The sequence below is a fragment of the Dasypus novemcinctus genome, chromosome 1 (assembly GCF_030445035.2).
Source record: "Dasypus novemcinctus isolate mDasNov1 chromosome 1, mDasNov1.1.hap2, whole genome shotgun sequence".
In the NCBI taxonomy this organism is placed as follows: domain Eukaryota; kingdom Metazoa; phylum Chordata; class Mammalia; order Cingulata; family Dasypodidae; genus Dasypus; species Dasypus novemcinctus.
The window spans coordinates 156989691-157005813 of record NC_080673.1 but is presented as its reverse complement, the minus strand read 5'-3'; the positions used below and the strand labels follow the sequence as shown (position 1 = coordinate 157005813).

The 16123-nt window shown below is 38.8% G+C and overlaps 1 protein-coding gene across 2 annotated transcripts in view; it reads right to left on the bottom strand.

Moving 5' to 3' along the window:
* The window catches only part of TEC (tec protein tyrosine kinase), a 118438-nt gene extending 116504 nt beyond the window's left edge, over window positions 1–1934 (bottom strand). Inside the window, exon 1 of one of the 2 annotated variants that reach the window (XM_012529526.4) lies at window positions 1861–1934. The gene's annotated coding sequence lies outside the window, so the exon portion shown is untranslated. The remainder of the gene's footprint in view (window positions 1–1860) is intronic. The other variant, XM_004469762.3, reaches the window with a different exon arrangement.
* Between the last annotated feature and the right edge of the window lie 14189 nt (window positions 1935–16123).

The window sequence follows — 16123 nt, the reverse complement described above, 5'->3', positions numbered from 1 at the left end:
TGGCAATTCTTCTCCAAGCATAAAAGTGAGGCAGGGGTTTTGATTTGGAGTTTTAACGTTGGAGTCTTGAGTTGGAGCCCCGGGAAGTAAACACAAAGAAAAGCTTAGTTGTGTGGAAAGAGAAGCAAGCCCCAGAAAAAGAGGAACCAAAGAAGCCTGAACCCTGGAAGATGTGGGCAGCCATCTTGCTCCAACACATGGCAAAAGACTTTGGTAAGGGAAGTAACTTATGCTTTATGGCCTGGTAATTGTAAGCTTCTACTCCAAATAAATACCCTCTATAAAAAAAAATTTTTTTTAAGTGAGCCAGACACTGCCCATAACCCCTCCAGCTACCCTCTCAAGGGTCAGCTTCACAGAGCAAAGATTGCCATTCTCTGGGCTTTACTATGGTTTGATAAAACACAGACCTGTCCTTGAGTTTAGCTACTAAGGAAACATGATGACTGTCTAGACACAGTATACATAGGTAAGCAGGTTGAAAATCTGGAGTATATACATTAATATTCCCTCCTACTTGTAAAGATGTGAAAATTTTAGTATAAAGACAATGTGGGGCAAAGGTATTGCCAACTGGAGCAAAGCACTGATTTGCATATGTTTACAACACTTGCTCTATACAGTCCCACAAACCAGAATGTACACACCCTTGTGGGAAGAATCGAGATCATTAACACACTCTGTAATAAGCATCTTGAGTTGACAAGAGTAGTAAAATAGATCAACAGATTAATTGGAGTCTGAGGGAAAGTATGGGTCTTTCTTAAAAGCTGAAATTGTAACTAAATATTAAAATACTTTAAAATAAATGAGAAAATTAGACACACACTTCCTTTTCCCCATATAAGTCACGGCATTCCATACAACGTGTGATTCTTGCGGACTAAGGAGCTACCGTTGTCACAAACTAACCTGTTAAAACCCAAAGCTTACTTGGGATATCTGCTGGGGTTTCCCCCCCCCCCGCCCCCCCAAGATCTTTAGGGGAGAAACTTCCAGGAGGGAGTAAATTCTCAGAATTTCCTAAGAGGAAAATGGGCATTCACTGGAAAAATACAGAGCACGTGAACAAAGCACTTTATGTTGGACAAGCTTCAGACCCACTTAACCACCGGCTATCCTGTTATTCCAAGTTTACACTGAGATCAACCCTTCTAATCAAATACTACGTTTCCGAAGAATGGCAACAGATCAGACTGCGTCCGAAACTGGTACACAGCAACGTGTTATTCTTCCATGAAAAAATTAAATCCTAAGGGAATTCAGGACCAGAGGAAAAGTGCACACGTCCGGGTCAAGGCCCTCCTTTTTCCAACACATCTGTTCTCAAGACTCAAACACAAAGGGCTGGCGCTCTCTCGTCTCTCTCCATATACATACATGTATATATATACACACACAGGAGTCTGGTATGGTGAGGCACTCAGGCACGCGCAATTGCGGAAAGTCTCTGTCGAATTTGCCGACTTTCAATCAAGACTACACTGCAGCCCAGAAGAGGAGGAATCAACTCTGCGGGCGCAATTGGGCACTGAACCCAACGCTGAACTTGACGGTGGGACGACCTCGGCTAGAGACCCGAGAGGAAAGGGGGCAGCTGCTCCTCGGGAGAGCCCCGCCTCGGAGTCCGGGAGTCGGGAAGGCGCGGCACACCAGGGCGCGCACCTGTCGGTCCCTTTTTCCTGGACCGAGGGGGGAGGGGGCTCAAAGGGGCCCGGAGGGGTGAAAATCTCCCGAATCCGCCAGGGTCCGCCTCTGGGGATGGGAGAACGAACTCTCGCTGCGCACATCCCGGTCCTGACCTGTCCGCCCGCAGTCCCGCGGGCCCCGGCCGCCCCCGCCGGCCCGCGGCGCCCTTACCTGGCTGTAGCGCGCGGGCTGCGCCGAGCTCCGCGGGGTGTGAAGACTCGCCAGCGCCGCCGCGGCTGAGAGTGCCGAGCGGCGCTCGCCGTCTCCGCCCCGGTCGCGCCACCCGCCCCGCCCCGGCTCGCTGCGGCCTGTGGCGTCGGGAGGCCACCGCCCCCAGGCGGTTTCCAAGCTCCACTGCCCTCTCCACGCCACCCCGTCGGATCCCGAAAGGCGAGTGCGGCTTGAATGGGTGGGACGCGCTAGTCACGGATCCCGCGTCCCGGCTGGGTTCTCGGGGAAGCCACGGGGGCGTCCCTAGTGTTACCGAGCGCGGCGCTGGAGCCCCCCACGTCCGGGCTTCCTCTCCCAGGGGAACGGTCCGCGAGGGCTCGTAGGTCCCCGGCCCCGGCCCCGGAGAACACCTGTGGGGGACTGGGGACCCTGTCGTCGGAGAACGCACCTCCCCTTCCGCAATGGGGTGGCGGGCTGGGCGCGTGACGCGGTGCAGTGGAGCGCAGCAACGAGTTTTACAAAAAGAACAAGTCATTTTACTGTCACACTTAGGACCTCGGAGAAGGTCAGTTGCACTCATTATTAACATGTTAACACTTCATTCACTCATTGAAGAGTAGGAACCAACACTTACAGAAGACAGGCACTGTTCTAAATTCTTCACATGTATTAATAATACTAGGAAAGAGGTATTTAGAATCTCTCATTGTACGTGTGAGGAAACTAAGGCATAGAGAAGTTAAATAACTTGCCCAGGGTCACCCAACCAGTAACTTGAGAAGCTGAAATTCAACACAGTGGTCCTCTTCTGCAGTCTACGCTTTTAACCATTGCTACTTGACTCACCAAAACTTTTGAGTGTCCACCAAGAAGAACTGTTACAGGTCTGGGAAATAGAGGTCAAGGGCTCTGCCCACCAAGGAACTTTTATTATACGGTGGGGAGAAGTACAGGAAATAAACAAGAAAAAAAAAATCATTTCAAACATGAGAAGTGTCTTGACCGAAATAAAGCAGGGTGATGGAATTGAAAGCCCCCAGCCACTTTAGATATGGTGGACGTGGAGGCCAGTCAACTTGAAGATGCATGGGAACCTGGGAATGGTAAGTGCAAGTAATAATTACTATACTGCATGCTCCTTTGGGAGTTGGTACTATATCTCCTCTAATGAGTACAATAATGCCAGAAAGAAGTCTAACAAAATTCCATGGGTCAGAGAGGTGTAGTGACTTGTCCGAAGTCACAGAATTAGTTAAGAAAAGGGGGATGGGAAGGGAGCACAGACTTGAAACAAGGCCTTCGGATTCCTCTTTCACTCCCATGAGGGCCTCACGATTTGTACTCAGAATGAATTGGTTAAAATTTCGCTTTAATGATCTCCTGTCCCTACCCCAACCTTCCCTGCCCTCCTGTCCTATTTAGACACTTGTTTTGACTGGTTAACACCATTTCCCCAGAGCAGAGTTCTTTGGCAGGAAGGGGGCAGGAGGCACACCCTTCTGAAATTGTATGCAAAAAAAAGAAAACAAGCATGTGTTTGTGTATGTAGAGAGTTATATCATTAAAGTAATAAAGTTTAAAAATCTTCTTCCAAAAAAATGCTCTTATCCATATATGTATATGTGGGAGAATTTAGAGCTTTCATTAGATTTGACTAATCCCAAAAAGGAAAAAACCACTGAATTAAGAGTTAACTGATATTAGGTGATTAGAAGAACTAATTTCCAATTCACTTAGCCTGTGCTAGCTCGGTGCTAGCTGGGTAACTCTGGTGGGCTCATATTCTTGACTTAATAGAAGTTTGATGAAAGGGCAGCAAACTCAGATGCCTGTTTAATCCCTTTTAAACGTTTAAAATTAAAAGAGGAAAATGTCTTTATTGTCCCTCTACTTCTCAAGAAAACCAGAGAGGCTTGCTCTGTAAGCAAAACACCTAGATCAACATAACCCATCAGTGACAATTGGGGTAATTTCCATAGCATTATAGTGTTTCCTGAAAGAGGTATTCATCTCACTATCAATCATTTCTACACGAAGATGACTTCATTGTTGATGGTGTGATAAGTCTGCCTCTCCGTGAAGTACTGAAACTAGTTACTTCTTTGGACCTACACAGAATGAAGGAAAGATTTTTAAATGTAGGGCACAAAATCAATAATCATAGTCTTGGGAATAGCTGCTAAATAAATAATTCAAAAAAAAGAGAAAAAGTTATACAAAATATGTTTATAAGATCATTTATAATAATAAAATAATTAAATGCCCAATAATGAGAAAATGTTTAGGCAAAATATATAAATAGTATTGGCTGTCAGGCTGTCAATAAAAATAGTCAGTTAATAAAGAAATGCAAAGGAAGGCTTATAAAAAAAACATTAAATGAAAGAAACAATACAACTTTTATGTGCCCTATGATTGCAACTTAAAAACATTTTAGGATTGAAAATAAGAACTATGGTTAGCAGTTATTGAGGGGGTTCCTAGATACCAGGCTCTGGTCTAACTGTATTAGATTAATTCATCTAGCATCACTGTGTGAAATAGGTATTTTTATTAGTTTCATTTTACAGATAAGGAAGCTGAGAAACAGAAAGTTCGAGTAATTTGCCCAAAGTCACACAACTAGTGAGTGGCAGCATCAGGATTTGAACATACATAAGCAGTATGACTCCGGAGTTTGCACTTTAGCCAAGCAAAGCTGCCAGAGAAAATAATCTTTGAATGGTGGATCATGTGGTATTTTCGAAAAATATTTCCCTTTATAATATTTATATGTTGATTTAAGAGTAAGTACATACTTTTTAAAGTACAGAAGCCAAAAGAGAAGTTATAGAAGCAGTGACAAAATATGCCTAGAAGAAGAGTCAGAGGTAAAGATGAGAAACACGTTGTGTGAAACCGCCTTGGTCTGGCCAGTATATGTTTTGGATTAGAATCTAAATAGAACTTCAAGGGAGTCCATTATATCGCCAAATTAATAGCGTATGATGTTTAGCTAAAATGAGCCACGATGTCACATAATTTTCAGTATTATTAGTGTGAATAAAAAGTGCACTCTAAATAGGGAATGAATGAATATGGGGTTTCCTTTTGCGGGACGCAAATGTTCTGGAAGTAGATAGAGATGATGATTACACAACATTTTTTTAAAATATTTTTTTTATTACAGAAGTTGTGAACTTACAAAACAATCATGCCCACTTGTAGAATTTCCATACAACAACCCTTCACCAACACACCACACCGTTGGGTTGCACAACATTTTGAATGTACTAAATGCCACTGAGCTGTACACTTTAAAATGGTTAATTTTATGTCATGTGAATTTTAGCTCAAATTGTTTTTAGCATATTCTGGCCTAAGGTGTTGGTTGTACTTGCTGTTTATTCTACCTAGAATTCTCTCCCCTTAAATCTTTTCAAGGCTGGCTCCTCAACTGTGGCAGGCGTGAAAATGTGACTTTCACTGCATTGGCAATTGACCACACTTCTCACAGGTGGTTCTCCACAACAGACTGAGCAGGCAAGGATACTGAAGTAGACCTACCCTGGGAGGAATGGGACTTCTCTGACAGGCTACAGAATTCTCCGACAACCTAGACAAACTCTCTTGGAATTGCACTACAATTTAAGAGGTTTCCTCCCAACTTTCCTTCTTTCCCTCTCTCCCTCACCTAGGATCAGACTTGCCTTGCCATCCGAAGGTTCCCCCACCTCCTCGGGCTTCCTGCCTAATTTCCCTAAGAAATCTCTGGCACGGGTAATCCCTTCTGGGCATCTTGGAGGACCCAGATTAGCATATCAACATTCAGGTCTCAGCTCAAATGTTACCTCCTTAGAGAGACCTTCACAGATTACCCTATTTTTTGTGGCCTGCTCTCCTACCCCACCCACTCCCAGGCAACCTCTTTGTGGCACTTTTTAAATAGCCATATGCTTCCTTTTTACAGAAGTTCCATGAGCACTTGACTGTCTTATTTACTGCTCAGTCCCAGACCTGGAACCATGTTAGTCACACAAAGAGTACTCAATAAATATTTGCTAAATGAACAACACACCAAGAGTGTAGGGTGACATTTCACAGCAATAGGAAGGCTTGTGAATCATGAGAAAAAAAAATAATTAGGGAGCAGGTGTAGCTCAGTGGTTTGAGCACCTGCTTCCCATGTACAAGGTACCAGGGTCAATCCCTGGTACTTCCTAAAATAATAATAATAGTAATTGGTAAGATGTTGGAATCATTGACCCGAAGGGTATCGGGAATGAAAAACAAAGAGAGATTGGGATCAGGGGATCTGAGAGCATTGAATCCTCAAGCTCATCAGACAAGTTTATTAATTTCAGGGGCTTCCTTTTATACCCCTTCAGAGCATGAAAGCAGGCAATTATTCCTAGTTAGTTATTACCATTACATCAACCCATTCCAGTAAAAGTAGATACACATCTAATGTACAGAACCTACATGATTACACCTCTAGGTACAAAATCACTGTGTTCTTTAACACTATTCTATAAACAAGCCTATAAATCTTGTTGCTCACTTTGCCTTGTTCCACCTGAACACACATATCTCCTTGCTGGCCTTGTGACCTGCACGTAAAGCCACGTCTCAGTGGTCAAGGAAGTAACTTGCTTAATGGAAACAATATGCCTTTGTTTCCCACAGTAAGAAGTTTTAAAAACAAAGAGGAAACTAAAATAATAATGAAGGCAATAAAAAATATTGCAATATTAAAGGGAAAGGAAAATTCAGACAAAACCCCCAGACAAAGGCATTTGATATGATTAAGTTCAATTTATTATTGATTTTATCCTTATCTTAGTAAAAAATATATTTGATACAGGAGCCAAAGTCATATTTAATTGAGAAACAGCAGTGATATTCCCTTAAAAACAGGAACAAACAACAATTTCCTTTATTATCACTCCTGTTTAAGATAGTACTAATTATATCTAAAGTTAGGGTTAAAGTTCTAGAAGTTATCTAACTAACTAGTGAAGGACACTCGATGTGACAATTCCTTTCTGAAGACACCAGTTGAGAGGATTGTCCTCAACTTTGCAGCTCTAGAATCTACTTGCACCTGCTGATCCAGAGTTCAGCAGGTGTTTGTTGTTTTCGTTTGATTATCATCTCTTCCCACGACTTCTGGAAATAGCACTTTGATTTTAATTTTGGGGGAACCACCTTCCCCTCTTCTTGGTGAGACCTCCCTGATGGAATCAGCTTAAAACAAGGGCTGGTAGATCATACTATACCAGATCAACATGGACAAATTCTTACTCACAGACGTCCTTTTAGAAGCCATGAAACAATATTTTTGTTAACAATCCTTTCTAGACAGCAGTGTAGTTCATTTTTGCTAATTTCTTTATTTTTTAAGGGTTTTTTTGTCTTTATTTTTTTAATGTTACATTCAAAAAATATGAGGTCCCCATATACCCCCTACCCCCCTCACCCCACTCCTCCCCCCATAACAATAACCTCCTCAGTCATCATGAGACATTCATTGCATTTGGTGAATACATCTCTGAGCACCACTGCGCCTCCTGGTCAATGGATACTTTGATATCCTTGACCCCCAAAAAATGATGTTTTCCAAAATCTCAGCAACAATTTCACAAACTGTCTCTTCTGCAGATGGTTAATAAAGGAAATTGGTTATTTTCAATTTTAAATAGTGATTTTTTTCCTGATATTTCCTCTAACTCTTTAGCTCTCTTTACATTATATTTCGAGTTCTGACTACCTTAGATATACAGCTAATAGATATTAGAGAAGAGAAATAAATTAAAAAGCATAAAATATTACAGAAAGAAAGAAAAATATCACTCTTTGTAACTCTCATGATTATGTATACTTAGAAGATCATGCAAAATTTTTAGAAGTAATAAATGTATTTTTAAAATATGTGGTATATAAGACCCAACCTTAAAAATTGTTTACTTTCCCTTATTTTTTTCAGTCACCCAGCATACCCAATAATTTACTTGAATCACCATAAACACAGTTTCTCAAACATGCCTTACTTAGTTCACCCCTCTATCCATACGGTCTTAGTTTGTCAGGGCTACTGTAATAAACACTACAGAGAGATTGGCTTAAACAACAGTAATTTATTGTCTCACAGTTTGGGAGCATCAAAGTCCAAAATGAAGATATGGACAGGTTATGCATTCTCTGAAGTCTGTAGAGTTCTGGTGATGGTTTGCTGGCAGTTCATATCTCAATCTCTGCCTCTGTCACATGGCTGTACTCACTCCTGTGTTCATTTTCCTCTGCATATAAGGTCTTGTTGGATTAAGGCCCATCATGATTCAGTTTTGCCTCATTTTAGCTAATATAATATCATCTTCAAGGTCTTATTTACAAAGGAGGTCACATCCACAGGACCCAGGTTTAGGACTTGAGCATGTCTTTGTGGGGGATGCAATCCAATCCATAACACTTGTGGTATATGCCATTTCTCTTTCAAACCTGGTTAACTCCTTCCCATGCTTCAAGATTCATCTCAACCATCTCCTATTATGAGGCCTTCCTTGGCATCCCCAGAATTGGATTCCATCACCTCTCAACTACCTTTGAGCATTCACTTTGTTTGTGTTTGTCCTTCTCACACTGGAATAGTGATTTGCTTGCATATGCCTCCCATACTTTGTCTTAAGCCCCTGAAGTGCAAAAGCCACATCTCTATACTCTTTTTAATAAACATTGGCTCTCTACAAGTGTCTGCTGAGTAAAATGAATGAATGTAGAGTTCATTCATAAGACTGAGCAAAAACTTCAAAAAATGGCAATGAATTAAACTCAGGATACATATATTAACGTCAGAGATTTCATTTCTATAACAAAATTTAAAATTCCCTAATTAGAGTGTGATGGTTAGGCTAATGTGTCAACTCAGCCAGGTGATGGTGCCCAGTTATCTGGTCAAGCAAGCACTGGGTTAATTGTAATACAAGGACGTTTCATGGACTTTAATCATCAGTGAGTTGATTGATGGCTGGTTATATCTACAATCAACTGAGGAGATTGCCATCAGCAATGAGTGACTTCTCATTCAATCAAATGAAGGCCTTAAAAGGAGAAGTGATTTCAGAGAAAGAATTCCCATCTCTACTTCAGAGAGCCATTATCTCCTGGGGAACCCATCAAGGACCTTCATCGGAACCCCTGGTTTGTGGCCTGCCCTACAGAATTTAGGCCTGTGTATCCCCACAGTCATGTGAGACAACTTCATAAAATCTCATGTTATTTACAGATATTTCCTATAGGTTCTGTTTCCCTAGAGAACCCTAACTAATACATAAAGATATGCATTCATTCATTGGACACATTTTATTAAGTGGATCCCATGTACCAGACACTGTTCTAGGTTCTGAGAAAATATTGGTGAATGAACCAGACAAACCTCCCTGTTTTGGTGAAGTTTATGTTCTAGTGAAAAGGTCAATTATTTAGGTGCAAGTACCACAGACCCTTGTGGTAGGCTTAATACCAGCCTCCAAAGATGCCCAAATCCCTGGAAATTGAATATCTTAACTTACATGAAAAAAAGGACTTTGTAGATAGGATTAAGGATCTTCAGATGGGGAAATTATCCAGGTGGGCCCAACATAATCTCAAGGTTTCTTATAAGAGGTAGGCCAGAGTGTCAGTCAACAAAGGAGATGTGCATACAGAAGCAGAGGGTAGAGAAAGAGAAAGTGGAAGATTTGAAAATACTACACTGAAGGCCTTGAAGATAGAGTAAGGGACCAAGGCTGAGAAATACAGGCATCATCTAGAAGCTAGAAAAGGTGAGAAAATGGATCCTCTCCTAGAGCCTTAAGAAGGAAGCAGCCCTGTCAATACCTTTATTTTAGCCTACTGAGACTGATTTTGGACTTCTGACCTCCAGAACTGTAAGATAATAAATTTATGTTATTTTAAGTCTCTAAGTTTGTGGTAATTTGTTACAGTAGCAATGGGAAACAAATACACCCTTCATTAGTGGCTTAAATAGGAGTTTGTGTCTTGCATGTTGTTCCATAGAGTCAAGGCCCCAGCTCCTTAATCTTTTCATATACATGAGACAACCTGGAGTGAAACATGAATATCTTTAGGGATTCATGATACAGGCCTTGAGCCATGTGGTCACCCATGTCATGTTTCTCAAACTTGAGTAAAGTATAAAAACCATTTAGACATATTTTAATTTCAATTCACTTAAATATATATAAATATAAATTAACTCGTTATATCAAGAACCAGGAAGATGTCAAATTGAATGAAAAAAAGGCAATCAATAGATGCCAGCACTGAGATGACAGAGATGTTAGAATTAGCAAAGTGTTTAAAATAGCCATCATAAAACTGTTTCAATGAGCAATTACAAACACACTTGAAACAAGTGAAAAGAAGGAAAATCTCAGAAAAGAAAAGGAAGATATAAAATAGGCAACAAATGGAAATTTTAGAACCAAAAAACATAATAACCAAAAGTGAAAACCCAATGGATGGGGTCGACAAATGAATGGAACGGACAAAGGAAGAATTATTGCTATTGAAGACAGAACAATAAAAAATTACCCAAGCTCAACAACAGAGACAAAAAGACAAAAAACAAAAACAAACAAAACAAAAACAACAACCACAAAAAATACAAACAGGCCTATGGGACTCTAACAAAAGAACTGACATTTGTGTCATCGGGGTCTCAGAGAAAGAAAGGAGAAAGAGGGTAAGGCTGAAAAAGTGCTCAAAGAAGTAATGGCTGAAAACTTCCCAGAAATTTTAGCAAAAGGCATAAACCTGAAAATCAATAAATTGAACAAACCTTAAGAGGATAAGTATAAATGAATCCCCACCAAGACACATTATAGCTGAACTTCTTAAAACTAAAAACAAAGGAAAATTTGAAAGCAATGAGAGAGAATGACACCTTACCCTAGGAGGGTAACAAATTTAATAATAGCAGATTTCCCATCAGGAACCATTGAGAAGGAATATTTTGCAAGTGCTGAAAGAAAATAACTATCAACCCAGAATACTAGATCCTGTGAGAATATCCTTCAAGAATGAAGAGGAAATCAAGATAGTCTCAGATAAAGCAAAAATTATAATGCAGTCTGCCATAGTTGTAAAATTACATAAGGAAATATTCAGGACAATTATAAATTGGGGAGAGTAAAGGGACATAAAGGAAGCTAAAGTTTCTCCACTTACCTCAAACTGGTAAAATGATGACACCAGTAGCCCTTGATATGTTATGTATGTAATATTAAACCTAATACAACCACGAAAAATTGTATACAAAGAAAAACACCTGAAAACACCATAGAGAAATCAAGACAGATTTCTAAAAATATTCCCCTCTCAACAACTAATAAAGCAAGTAGACAAAAATTCAATAAGGATATTAAAGAGCTTAACGATGCCATCAAACAATAGAATCTAATAGGAACTTATGGAATACTCCACCCAATAACAAAGTTAAGTATATATTTTTTTCAAGTGCCCATGGAACACATATCAAGATGGACCAAATTCTTGGCCATAAAGCAAACCTCAACAAATTTAAAATAATTGAAATATACAGGATATGTTCTCTGACCACAATGGATTCAAACTAGAAATCAATAAAAGAAAGATAGTAGGAAAATCTCCCGACACTTGGAAACTAAACAATATATTTATAAATAATCCATGGGTCAGAGGGGAAGTTTTAAGGGACAAAAAAAAATACTTGAACTAAATGAAAATGAAAATATATCAAAATTTGAGGGAAACTGTTGAACAGTACTGAGAGAGAAATTTATAACATAAAATGCATATGTTGGAAAGAGGAAAGAGTTTGTTTGAGATAAGAAAAAATTTTTGATAATGGATGATGGGAAATATAGCATGACATTAAAAAAAAATTCCTTAACAAAAATTAGTAAATAGAATTCAGCAATACATATAAAGAATTATACTCCATTACCAAATGAGTTTATTCCAAAGATACAAGACTGATTCAATATTTGAAAAGTAATCAATATAATCCATGTCTAAACAGGCTAAAGAAGCCACACAATCATATCAATCAATGCAGATAAAGCATTTGACAAAATTCAACATGTGATAAAATTTTTCAGAAAAATAAGAATAATGGAGAATTTCCTCAACTTGTTAAAAAGCATCTACAACCAATCTACAACTAACATACTTAATAACGAAGCACTGAATACTTTCTCCCTAAGATCAAGAATGAGGCAAGGTATCTGCTCTCACCATTCTTAGTCAACATAATGCTGAAAGTTGTAGCCAGAATAATCAGGCAAGCGAAGGAAATAAAAGGTATATAGACTAGTGTAGCAGTTTGATATAATTATGAATTCCAAAAATAGATATTGGATTATATTTGTAATCTGGTCTGTACCTGGGCATGATTAAATTATGATTAGGGCTTTGATTGGGCCACAGATAAGAGGCGTGGCAAAGGACAGAGTTGAAGCTTTTTGATGCTGAGGGTTTTCTGGTATTGGAGTTTTGATGTTGGAGTTTGATGCTGAAGTCTTAAGCTGGAGCCCCAGGAAGTCAGCATGCAGAGGAAACAGAAGCAAGCCGAGGGAAGAGAGGACCTGAGCCAGGAGAAGAACACAGAGGAATAGAGATGGCTCCTTAGACATGGCAGAAACCCCAGGGAGAGAGACAGAGCCTTTCAACTGATAGTCTACTACTGACCTTGTGGAGAGAGGCAAAGTCTAGAGTGCCTCATAGTCTACAACGGTCCTTGTGGAGAAAACAGAGGCGCTGAGCCCAAGGAACCCAGGAAGCCTGAACCCTCACAGATTATCAGCAGCCATCTTGCTCCAACACGTGAAAATAGACTTTGGTGAGGGAAGTAACTTATGCTCTATGGCCTGGTATCTGTAAACTCCTATCCCAAATAAATACCCTTTATAAAAACTAACCAATTTCTGGTATTTTGCATCAGCACCCCTTTGGCTGACTAATACGACTAGAAAGGAAGAAATGATTTGCAGATGACATCATTGTCTACATTAAAAAAATTCCCAAGAAGTTATACAAAAACTCCTAGAACTAATAAGTGAGTTCAGGAAGGTTGCAGGACTGAAGATAAAAATATGAAAATCTGTATACTAGTAATGACCATGTGGACACCAAAATTTAAAAATATAATACAAAGAAAATACTTTCACGTTGTTTTAAAAATTGAATAAGTGTATATCCAACAAAATATGTACAGGATTTTATGCTGAAAACTACAGGCTGCTGATAAAAGAAATCAAAGACTTAAACAAATGAAAAGACATACTGTTTTCACAGATTGAAATACTCAGCATACTAAATATGTCAGTTCTCCCCAAATTGATAAACAGGTTTTACACAATTCCTATCAAAATCCTAGCAAGAGTTTCGTACATATAAAGATTATTCTAAAACTTATATGGAAAGGCTAAAGAACTAGAATAACTAAAACAATTTTGAAAAAGAAGAATGAAAGAAGGAATATGTCTATCTAGTTTCAAGACTTTATAGCGATACTTTTAAAAAATAATTTAGAGAATTTATTTGGAAAGTAGGAAACAAAAGCAAGATTTTAACATTGCTTTAGAATATAAACAAAACTAGGAAAAATCTGAACTACAGAAAAGAAAGCCAAATACTGAAGTTGACTTAGTGGCCATATTATACACACAAGCAAATAAAATCCAAGCTTCTTTCATGCAAATAAGTATTAAGGAAGAGTATAGGAATGTTTATAGAACAGGCCACAAGTATCTTAAAAATGTACATAAGAAACTGTACATAAGTGAAAAATAAATTAGGCAATTTGCAATAAATGTTTCATAGTGTGCATAAGGCAATAACAATTTATTATGATATGTGTTTGTAGCACATCATATATTTTTACAGCAAAGATTCAGTGTTAGAAAAATTCACACATGACAAAGATCAGACTTGAGAAGAAGAATGCAATATACAAAAAGGCAACTTAAACTGAAATGGCTTGTGTAACTAAAATTATTAATCAATACTTTTTAGAGTATCAAGACTGTGTCAAATTGACAAAAGGACAGACACACAGATGAATGGAATAGGAAAGAGGAATCAGAAATAGACACACACAGACATGCCCAACAATATTTGACAAGAGTCCAAAAGCAATTCAGTGGAGTAAAGACAACGTTTTCAGTAATGGTGCTGGAGCAATTGGTTTTCCATAGGCAAAAATATGAAGCTTGACATAAGTCTCATATCTTATACAAAAATTAATGCAAAATGGATCATAAATATAACATAAAGCTACAAAACTTTAAGAAAAAGTTTATAAGAGAAAATCTGCTGGCTCTAAAGCTAGTCAAAGCGTTCTTAGACTTGATACCAAAAGTATGATCCATAAGAAGAAACACTGATAAATTGAACTTCATCAAAATTAAACACTTTTCTACATTAAAAGATACTATCAAGAAAATGAAAAGACTACCCATAAAACGCTAAAAAAAAAAAATTGCAAATCATTTATCTGTAAAAGGTATATTTATCCAGAATTGAGAATAAAAAAGAAGCCTTAAAACCCAACAATAAAAAGACAAATTTGGGAAGCGGACTTGGCCCAGTGGTTAGGGCGTCTGTCTACCACATGGGAGGTCCGTGGTTCAAACCCCAGGTCTCCTTGACCCGTGTGGAGCTGGCCCATGCGCAGTGCTGATGCGCGCAAGGAGTGCCCTGCCATGCAGGGGTGTCCCCCGCGTAGGGGAGCCCCACGCGCAAGGAGTGCACCCGTAGGGAGAGCTGCCCAGCGCAAAAGAGGGTGCAGCCTGCCCAGGAATGGCGCCGCCCACACTTCCCATGCCGCTGACGACAACAGAAGCAGACAAAAGAAACAAGACGCAGCAAATAGACACAGAGAACAGACAGCCGGGGGGTGGGGGAATTCAAATAAATAAATAAATCTTAAAAAAAAATTTAAAAAAAAAAGACAAATTTATTAAACAGGCAAAGGATATGAATAGGCATTTCTCCAAGAATGTATACAAATGTATACAAGAATGTATACCATTGACATTAACTTGTGTCTGCAAAATGAAAAAGCCAAAGACAGAAAAAGAACATTAAGTCTACATTTCCTTAAACCTAACAAACGAAAGAATCATAGAATTAACATAAAATCTGAATTGTAGAATGTTTTAAAAGTAACTATAATTAAGCAAATGCAAATAGATAATGCTAGTGGTGCAGCATGTTTATTTTTTAAAGTAAAATAATTTTTTTCCTTATGGAAGAGTTATGCTCCTATTGTTACTTAGTCCATTCCTTTTTCAGTCCAAATGATGTTAACTCTTCTCTCCCCACCCTACTTCCACAGTAACAGCTGCTGTCCATGCCTCTGTGTCTAAAAATACACCCTCTCTCTGGAGGAAAGTAAACATTGGCTGTGTTTCTAACCTTTGAAAGGATTAATCTGGGTGTTTCTAGATAGGAAGACAAAAGGTCCAACTCTGAGTGGAGAAGAGGGAAGGTGAAAGCTGGAACAACTGATGCCCAGCTCAGATCCAGTCCTTCTCAATTTGAATTTATCTGAGTCTAGAACTGTCAGTCAGTTTTCACAGACGACTTTGCTTTCTGCACTGGGATTCTTGTTAACTCCCCCAAGAGCAAATGTCACCAAATGGGGATCAATAGCTGATGTATATATAGCATACATTTTCTGCCTCCAGTCCTTTGAGACTGCTGAACACATTGTTATTACGTTATTAGGAAATCCACTAGAAGAATTGGTGGCAGTCCTCCCATTTTTTTTAAGAGATAAAAATTAACATCTTACTCCTTTAAAAGGAATGTTTTCTTATTAAGCATTTTTTTCATAATTCAAAAATAATTTGTTTTGGAGGATAAAAGTTATATTTTCAGATTTTTAATGCACATAATTTATTAGTAAAATTTAGAGCATATGCTACCCTTGGGATTAAATGCTATAGCAATAATTCTGACATGAGAGTAAAATGAAATTGTACAACTGTATATGTGGCATTTTTGGACTTACAGTTAATTATATATGCCAGTTTGTTTATTATTTTTTTAGACCTAATCACCCAGTTTAGTCAGCAGTTACATTCCTTAATAGTTTTTTTGGAAGCAAATAATTTTTAATGTTTTGTTTTGTTTTTTTACACAAATATTTTGGAGAATCATGCAATGCTACCATCCATTGACTGCAATCCTGGGCCATAAGTCTGCATACTCCTTTCCTACTGGTCCTGTGTTAGCTGAA